Here is a 9,004-nt window from a genome sequence, read left to right on the forward strand (position 1 = left end):
TTACATCCTACGTTTTCAGTGCCTCCCATTGCCACCCAATGGCGTTTATTTTGTCATCCGAGTGTTCGTCACTTAGAGAATCTATACGCTGAAAGGAGAGAGGCTTGGACTAGATTATATTAGTTTTATATGTTGTGAGTTATAATATTTATTAATTAACTTATATTATTTTTACTGATTTTAGGACTAAATTGTATGGTATTTTTAGGTTTTAAGTACAATTCTGTAGTTACGGGTTTAACGGCCTATTTACGGGTTTAACGGCCTATTTACGGGGTTAAAAACCTATTTTTTTTGCCAATCCGACACGTATCACGCCTCACCGCGTGGTTGGATGTGATAGACACACGCCTCACCGCGTGGTCGGACGTGATAGCCAACTGTCCGACCTTGCGGTGAGGCGTGGGGCTATCACGTCCGACCACACGGTGAGGCGTGATATCTATACGCCCGACCACGCGGTGAGGCGTGATGACCACACGCCCGCATGTCGGATTGGCAAAAAAAATAGAAATTTCCCTCTCCAAAACCCATGAAAGGGCATTTTCGTCCTTTCACGGGGCTAGCGGTGGGAATTTGGGGCTGGGTTTAACAACACCCTAAAAGAATTAACAATGTTATCATTTTGTGCCCTAAGTGTGTGTGCACATATCAAATTTCAAAAGTCAACATAAAAACAGAGATTTTTGGAAGAAGTACAAATAAAATGTCTTTATTTGCCCAATTTGTATAAAAATTTACAAATGAAGATTTTTTGTATGTTTTATTTACAAAATAAAATATTATAATTACATAGACAATTTCGATTACAACCAAATACATTTTTATCTTAAAAAAATTATTTTTACATATTGACAAAATACAACCCTAAAAAAACAATTCTCAAATAGAAAAAATAAAATATATGATGGATATTTTACGTTTTTTACTAATTAGAGAGTTTATAAACTAAATTGATATTTAACTTCATTTTACACAGTTGCAATTTTATTTTGTGGTTTTTATTTTATCAATATATAAATATATAAATGTAATTTAATTTTTTTTTAAAACGCTCTTAATTATCATTTGAAGGACCCAAAAGATGGGTTACCAATAACAACAATCAAATACGCGGAATACCAATAACAACACCACAAGGATCAATCTAACAAACAATCAACCAAAGCACAACCCAAGTTCCAAATCAAAACAGCAACAATAACCACAAGAATGAAAATCCAAAACCACAATCAACAACACAAGATTTATACATGGAAAACCTCTTCGGTGTGAAAAGTAAAAACCACGGGACCTTTGAGGAGTCCACCCTACTTCTCTTATTATGATAAAATTGAGGGCAAAACAAACCCAACAAAGTCTTACAAAAGGTTTATAACCCACCAATAATCATGAAACAATAAGAGATTTCAAAAAGTAGACAAATACCAAGAAAGAGAAGAAATCAATCTACAATCTGCCCCAACTCCGAACAGACCTTCCCGACCTCCGAACGGCAATCCCAACGGTGAGAACAAGGAACAATATGTCTAGAAGCTCCTGTCCAAAAATCGTGACGATCCGACGGTTCAATCTCCGAGAATCGATAAAAACGTGAACTGACCTAAAGAGAGAAAGGCCAAATCCGAAAATCTCTTTTGTGGGTGTCTTTTCTTCTTCCTTCACTTATATTAAATGAATACAACTCATTCCAACAAATACACATTAATATAGCTTCTCAAAGAAGCCAAAATTAATAATAAATGGACTTTAAATATGGGCGAGACCCATAACAATCTCCCACTCCAGCCCATCACGGAGAGAAGAAAAACTCAAATTCTTCAACGTTTGAATCTCATCCCGGAAAGCTTATTACAAAGCTCAAGCTTGCTTCCGGGAACCACCTTGGTTAACATGTCTGCTGCATTTTTATCTGTGTGGACTTTCTTTAACAGCAATTCTTTCTCTTCAATCACATTCCGCAACCAATGATATCTGATATCAATGTGCTTGGTACGAGCATGATACATGGCATTCTTGCTCAAGTCCATAGCACTCTAACTGTCACAGAATGTCACATACTCACATTGCTTCAAACCCAACTCTTGAAGAAACCTCTTCAGCCAAATCATCTCCTTACATGCTTCCACAGCTGCTATATACTCTGCCTCAGTAGTGGACAATGCTACAAACTTTTGTAGCTTGGATTGCCATGAAATGGCTCCCCCTGAAAATGTAAACACATAACCTGAGGTAGACTTTCTATTATCAAGATCACCAGCCATGTCTGCATCTGTATATCCTTCAAGAATCGGTTTGCCACCTCCATAACACAAACTCAATTTGGAAGTACCACGCAAATATCTGAAAATCCACTTAACAGCTTCCCAATGAACCTTACCCGGATTAGATAAGTATCTACTCACCAAACCAACAACCTGTGCGATATCTGGTCTAGTACAAACCATATCATACATCAAAGAACCAACAGTAGATGAATAAGGAACATAAGACATACTTGCTTTTTCTTCATCTGTATTAGGACAAGTTCTTTTGCTCAACTTGAAATGTGCTGCTAAAGGTGTATTAACAGGCTTGGCATTCTTCATATTGAACCTTTCAAGCACACGTTCAATATACTTTTTTTGAGATAACCACAACTTTCCAGCTTTCCTATCACGGACTATCTCCATTCCAAAGATCTGCTTAGCTGGACCCAAGTCTTTCATGTCAAATGACTTGGACAAATCCTTCTTCAAGTTGGAGATCATCCCTGAATCTTGTCCAACTATCAGCATATCATCCACATATAAAAGAAGGATAATGAAGTTACCTCCAGGGAAATTTCTAAAATACACACAAGGATCTGCTGAAGTTCTATTATAACCATTCTTTGTCATAAAAGAATCAAACTTCCGATACCATTGCCTTGGTGCCTGTTTGAGCCCATAAAGACTCTTCTTCAACTTACAAACAAGCTTTTCTTTTCCCTTCTCTTCAAAACCTTCAGGTTGCTCCATATATATCTCCTCATGCAAATCACCATGTAAGAAAGCAGTTTTCACATCAAGCTGCTCCAACTCCAAATCAAGACTTGCAGTTAAACCTAAAATAGTTCTTATAGATGTCATCTTGACAACAGGAGAGAAGATCTCATCAAAATCAATGCCTTTCTTCTGATTGCAACCCTTTACCACCAATCTGGCTTTGCGCTTCACTATCTTGTCACCATCTTTCTTGTTCTTGAAAACCCATCTGTTTTTCAAGACCTTCTTACCTTTAGGAGGCTTCACAAGCACATATGTCTCATTCTTTTTCAAGGAATCCATCTCTTCCTTCATAGCATCAAGCCAAAGATTTTTGTCTTTACTAGACAACACTTCTTCAAAGTTCTCTGGCTCCCCCTCATCAGTGACAAGAATAAACTCTGAACTTGGATATTTTGTAGAAGGTTTTCTTTCTCTAGTTGACCTTCGAACTGGTACTTCTTCCACCAAAGGAGCCGGCTGCTCCCCCTGCTCATGAACATCCTCTATATCATTCTGATCATCATGTGGAACATCATCAAATTCTGCTACACCACCACCATCATTATCAAATTCTGGTGCATCACCATCTTCATTTGGTTATACCTCCTCAACACCATCAAGTGTTGCTTCAACATTCTCATTTGTTGGTTGCTCAACAGGAATAGGAATAGAAACAGAAGACACATCAGTAGTATCAAAAGACAACGTAGGAGTAGAAATTTACCTTGTACTTAGAAGTTCTGAGCCCATCTCGTGCTCAAAGAATACTACATCTCTGCTTCTCACCACTTTCTTCTTCTCTGGATCATAGAGTCTAAAACCATACTCCTCATCACCATAGCCAACAAATACACAAGGATTAGTCTTGGAATCAAGCTTTGATCTCTGTTCTTTCGGCACATGCATGTATGCCTTGCATCCAAAGACTCTCAAATGTGAATAAGTAGGATCTCTACCCTTCCATGCTCTCTCGGGTATCTCAAGGCCAAGAGGAATTGATGGTGAACGATTGATCAAGTACACTGAAGTATTAACAGCTTCAGCCCAAAATGTCTTTGGAAGATTAGACATTCTAAGCATACATCTCACTTTCTCCACAATTGTTCTGTTCATTCTCTCTGCTACACCATTGTGTTGAGGGGTGCCGGGCACAGTTTTTACATGTCTAATGCCATGGTGTGAGCAATAATTTTGAAATTCTTTAGAAGTGTACTCACCACCATTGTCAGATCGAAGACACTTCAATTTTCTTTCCGTCTCCCTTTCTACCATGACATGAAACTTCTTGAAAGTTTCAAACACTTCACTCTTTGTTTTCAACATGTAAACCCAAGTTTTTCGAGTAGCATCATCAATAAAAGTGACAAAATATTTACTGCCACCAAGAGACTCCACCTCTGAAGGACCATAAACGTCAGAGTGTATCAACTCCAACTTTCCTTCCTTCTTTGTAGACTTCTTAGAAAAGGAAGCTCTATGTTGCTTTCCTGCTAAACAATAATCACAAGGGTCAAAAGAAACAGATTTATCAACAGGAATAAGAGATTTACCTGCCAAAAGCTTTAACCCTTTATCTGTCATGTGTCCCAATCGTCTATGCCACAAATTTGGAGAGTTCTTTTCTTCAACTGCATTTAGCTCACCAGAACATACATTCAAGTATGTTTTATACAAAGAACAACACAACTCGCCACGAGCAACTGTCAGTGAACCCTTGGACAATCTCCATTTGCCATCTCCAAAGGTATGTCTGAATCCTTCTAGATCAAGAACATTTGCAGATAATAAGTTAAGGCGTATATCGGGAATATGGCGCACATTCTTCAATATAAGCATGCACCCAACACTTGTCTTCACTCGAATATCACCCATGCCAACAATGCTTGCCGAACTTTGATTTCCCATCTTGACACTACCAAAATCTCCTGCTTTGTAGTTCAAGAAGTATTCCCTTATAGGAACACAATGATAGGAAGCTCCTGTATCAACAAGCCACTCTGTGCCTGAACCATCAACATGATGACACTCACTAGTTGCACAAATCAAAGAAACACCATCATCACTTTTAGAAGTGACAGCTGCAGTATTTTTGTCATCTCCCTCCTTCTGAGAATCTTGCTTCTTGCCTTGTTCTCTTTTCCAATGGTAGCAATATTTCTTTATGTGACCCAGTTTGTTGCAGTGATGACATACCATAGGCTCTTTCCCATCTCTGGACTTAGACCTACCTCTTGAGTTACCACGCCTCTTTGGACCTCTACTCTTGCCTCTACCTCTGTTCTCAACAATAAGAGCTTGTGAATTATCAACTCCTATCTCCTTTCTTCTTATCTCTTCATTAAACATACCCTCTTTAATCACATCCAAAGAAAGTACACCATCAGGAGCAGAGTTACTAATAGTCACAACAAGAGTTTCCCAACTATCTGGCAATGAACTCAATAGAAATAAAGCCTGCAACTCATCATCAAGAATAATCTTCATAGTGGTAAGTTTGTTGATTATATCTTGAAAATCACTAAGATGCTCAGAAACTGACTTCCCACTTTTCAACTTCAAATTAACAAGCCTCTTAATCAAAGAAGCCTTATTATGAGCAGTCTTTCTTTCATAAAGACCTTCTAATTTCTTCCACAAATCATATGGGTCAGACTCTTGAGAAACATGGTTGAAAATGCTAATATCAACCCATTGTCTGATAGTCCCCAAAGTCTTTCTTTTCAACTTTTCCCATTCTCTATCTTCCAATGTTTCTGGTTTGACTGGTTTGGACAAACTACCATCCTCTTTGGTTTCTGCATCAATTGGGTTATACAAATCTTTGCAAAATAACAAATCTTCCATCATAGGTCTCCATATAGAATAATTGGTTGATGTCAATTTAACCATGGAACTATTACTGCTATTAGACTCCATAGCTAACTTCAAAAATTAACCTTGCTCTGATACCAATTGAAGGACCCAAAAGATGGGTTACCAATAACAACAATCAAATACGCGGAATACCAATAACAACACCATAAGGATCAATCTAACAAACAATCAACCAAAGCACAACCCAAGTTCCAAATCAAAACAGCAACAATAACCACAAGAATGAAAATCCAAAACCACAATCAACAACACAAGATTTATACGTGGAAAACCTCTTCGGTGTGAAGAGTAAAAACCACGGGACCTTTGAGGAGTCCACCCTACTTCTCTTATTATGATAAAATTGAGGGCAAAACAAACCCAATAAAGTCTTACAAAAGGTTTATAACCCACCAATAATCATGAAACAATAAGAGATTTCAAGAAGTAGACAAATACCAAGAAAGAGAAGAAATCAATCTACAATCTGCCCCAACTCCGAACAGACATTCCTGACCTCTGAACGGCAATCCCAACGGTGAGAACAAGGAACAATATGTCTAGAAGCTCCTGTCCAAAAATCGTGACAATCCGACGGTTCAATCTCCGGGAATCGATAAAAACGTGAACTGACCTAAAGAGAGAAAGGCCAAATCCGAAAATCTCTTTTGTGTGTGTCTTTTCTTCTTCCTTCACTTATATTAAATGAATACAACTCATTCCAATAAATACACATTAATATAGCTTCTCAAAGAAGCCAAAATTAATAATAAATGGACTTTAAATATGGGCGGGACCCATAACATTAAGAGTGTAATTTCAAATACTTTATTTTGTAAAAAAAATATATCACATATCTCCATTTATAAATTTTTAAATCACATATCTTTATTTGCAAATAGGACTAATCACGAATATTTTTTTTTTACTTTACCGATTTTTTTAAAGAAAATAAAAATGTTATTTGATGGAGCTTAGTTTTATATAGGATTGTCATTTTTTTTATTAGAAACCGGGATTTAAAGAAATAACCTTCTTTACACAATTTTTATTTTTATACTATTTAATATTATATAAGATCATTTGGAATATAATTAATATACATAACACAAATATGAAACGATACTTTTGACACCTCTAATTTTATCGTCAAACGACACAAGGCCACCAATCAACTATACTATTTGTTTATTGAAATTACAATATACTATGGAGAAAAGTATAGAAAATTAAAGTCCGTTTATTTGCCGAAAAATGCTATATGTTTTGGAAAATATTAAATAAGAGAATTTTTTTTGCAGGAAAATAAATTTTTCAATATTTGACTATAAAAGCGACAAACGAAAAAAAAGTGGTAGGTAATTATTGTTTTTAAAAAGGTAAGAAAAAATGCAGTAATACTCTAAAAAGGTAAGAAGAAACGCAGTAATATTCTAAAAATGTCTAAGAAAATATTTTACTGGTAAAACATCTTGCTTACTTCTTTCATATATTTTTCAGTTAATTAATCTAAACTTTTCCATTGATTTATTTTTCCAAACAAATAAACAGTAGAAAATTAAGAAAATATTATCATGTACAATATTTTCCAACAAACAAACGAGCCAATAAAACTAAATAGAGTTAATTTCAAATTAAATCCTCTGGTTACAAGTTTTTACAGATCGGTATCTATGAGTTTTTTTATTACAAACCAAATCCTATGGTTTGCGAAATTTTCATTTTGGGTTGACTTTGCCAAATTTTACCGATAACGACTTCAAAATAAAAAATTTCAAGAATTAAAGTTGTTTAGTATCATATTTAGGGTAAATAATTATAAGGTCTTTATGTTTTTACTTAACACGCTAGTAAGTCCATCATATTATTATAAGGTCCTTAAGTTTTATCTTAATCAATTCTTTAGTCCTTCCATTTGTTTTTGTAAATGAAAGTCCAAAATTGCCCTTAGTTATATACATAAGAAAAATTATCTTTTAGTTTCAAATTTAATCTAATTAATCTTAATGAAGTTTTTGAACTATATATACACCGAAATTAATATACTTGAAAAGAAAAAATGTATTGTTAATTTTCTTAAAGTGTAATTATTTTTTTCGTTATTTTTTAATATAATATCTTTAAACTAACATTAAATATTATTATAAATTTTTTATAGTTTTTTTAAATCATATATATTTTTTCTTTGTTTGTAAAATTTATTAGGATTGCAATAGTCTTACTCTTATTTTAATAAATTTTGAAATATTTTTCATTCATTTTTTAGTCAATAAATTTTGTGTTATTAAATTAAAGTTCTATAATTATATAAAAATTAATAAATCAATTACTTTATATTGGAGATATTATGATTATGTAGGAAAAAAGAGAAAAAAAATATAAAATAGAAAACATAGATGTTTAAAACATAAAGTAAAGGGTAATTTTGGTATTTTAAAATTTATTTAGTATAGTTTGACCATTGACCCAAACATAAGGACTAAGGAGTTAGCAAAAACAAAAACTAGGGGACTATATAATTATTTCTAAAAACATAGGGACTAAGTAATGTATTAGGTAAAAGCACAAGGACCTTATAATTATTTACCCTCATATTTACTATGAAACTACATTTTTTATTTTCAAAATCATTATTTTTGAAGTTTTATCTCTCTAAACATTAATTTTTCATCCCATAAAAAAAACAACACCTAAATGACCTAAAACCTAAAAAGTTGAAGAATTAAAGTTGCTTAAAATATCAGAAAAAACAACGCATATCATAATGTGTGATGTGGTAGAAAATGAGCTCAAAATAGGGGCCAAGGATCGGTGACCCCGTTCCCATACCTACATAAGTTTTTCAGGATGAGATGAGGACGAACATAATAATGAACAAAAGCTATGGATAATGAGCTAATGATTGAATGTGTAACGTAAAAATTGACTCACTATTTATAATGGACTTGAACTGACAGATTTTAAAGCGTGTAGAGACATGTATCGTCTATATATCATGCAGAGTCATGTATCCACTAAGCGAGAATCTGTTTACTTCAAATGTATCAGGTCCATTATTGATTAGGGGTAATATGCTGTAACGACTTGATCTCTAGCAGGTCCATTGTTGATTATGTGATTGTGTGATCTTTTAAGATGACGCC

The sequence above is a fragment of the Euphorbia lathyris genome, chromosome 1, assembly GCF_963576675.1.
Source record: "Euphorbia lathyris chromosome 1, ddEupLath1.1, whole genome shotgun sequence".
NCBI classification, from domain to species: Eukaryota; Viridiplantae; Streptophyta; class Magnoliopsida; order Malpighiales; family Euphorbiaceae; genus Euphorbia; species Euphorbia lathyris.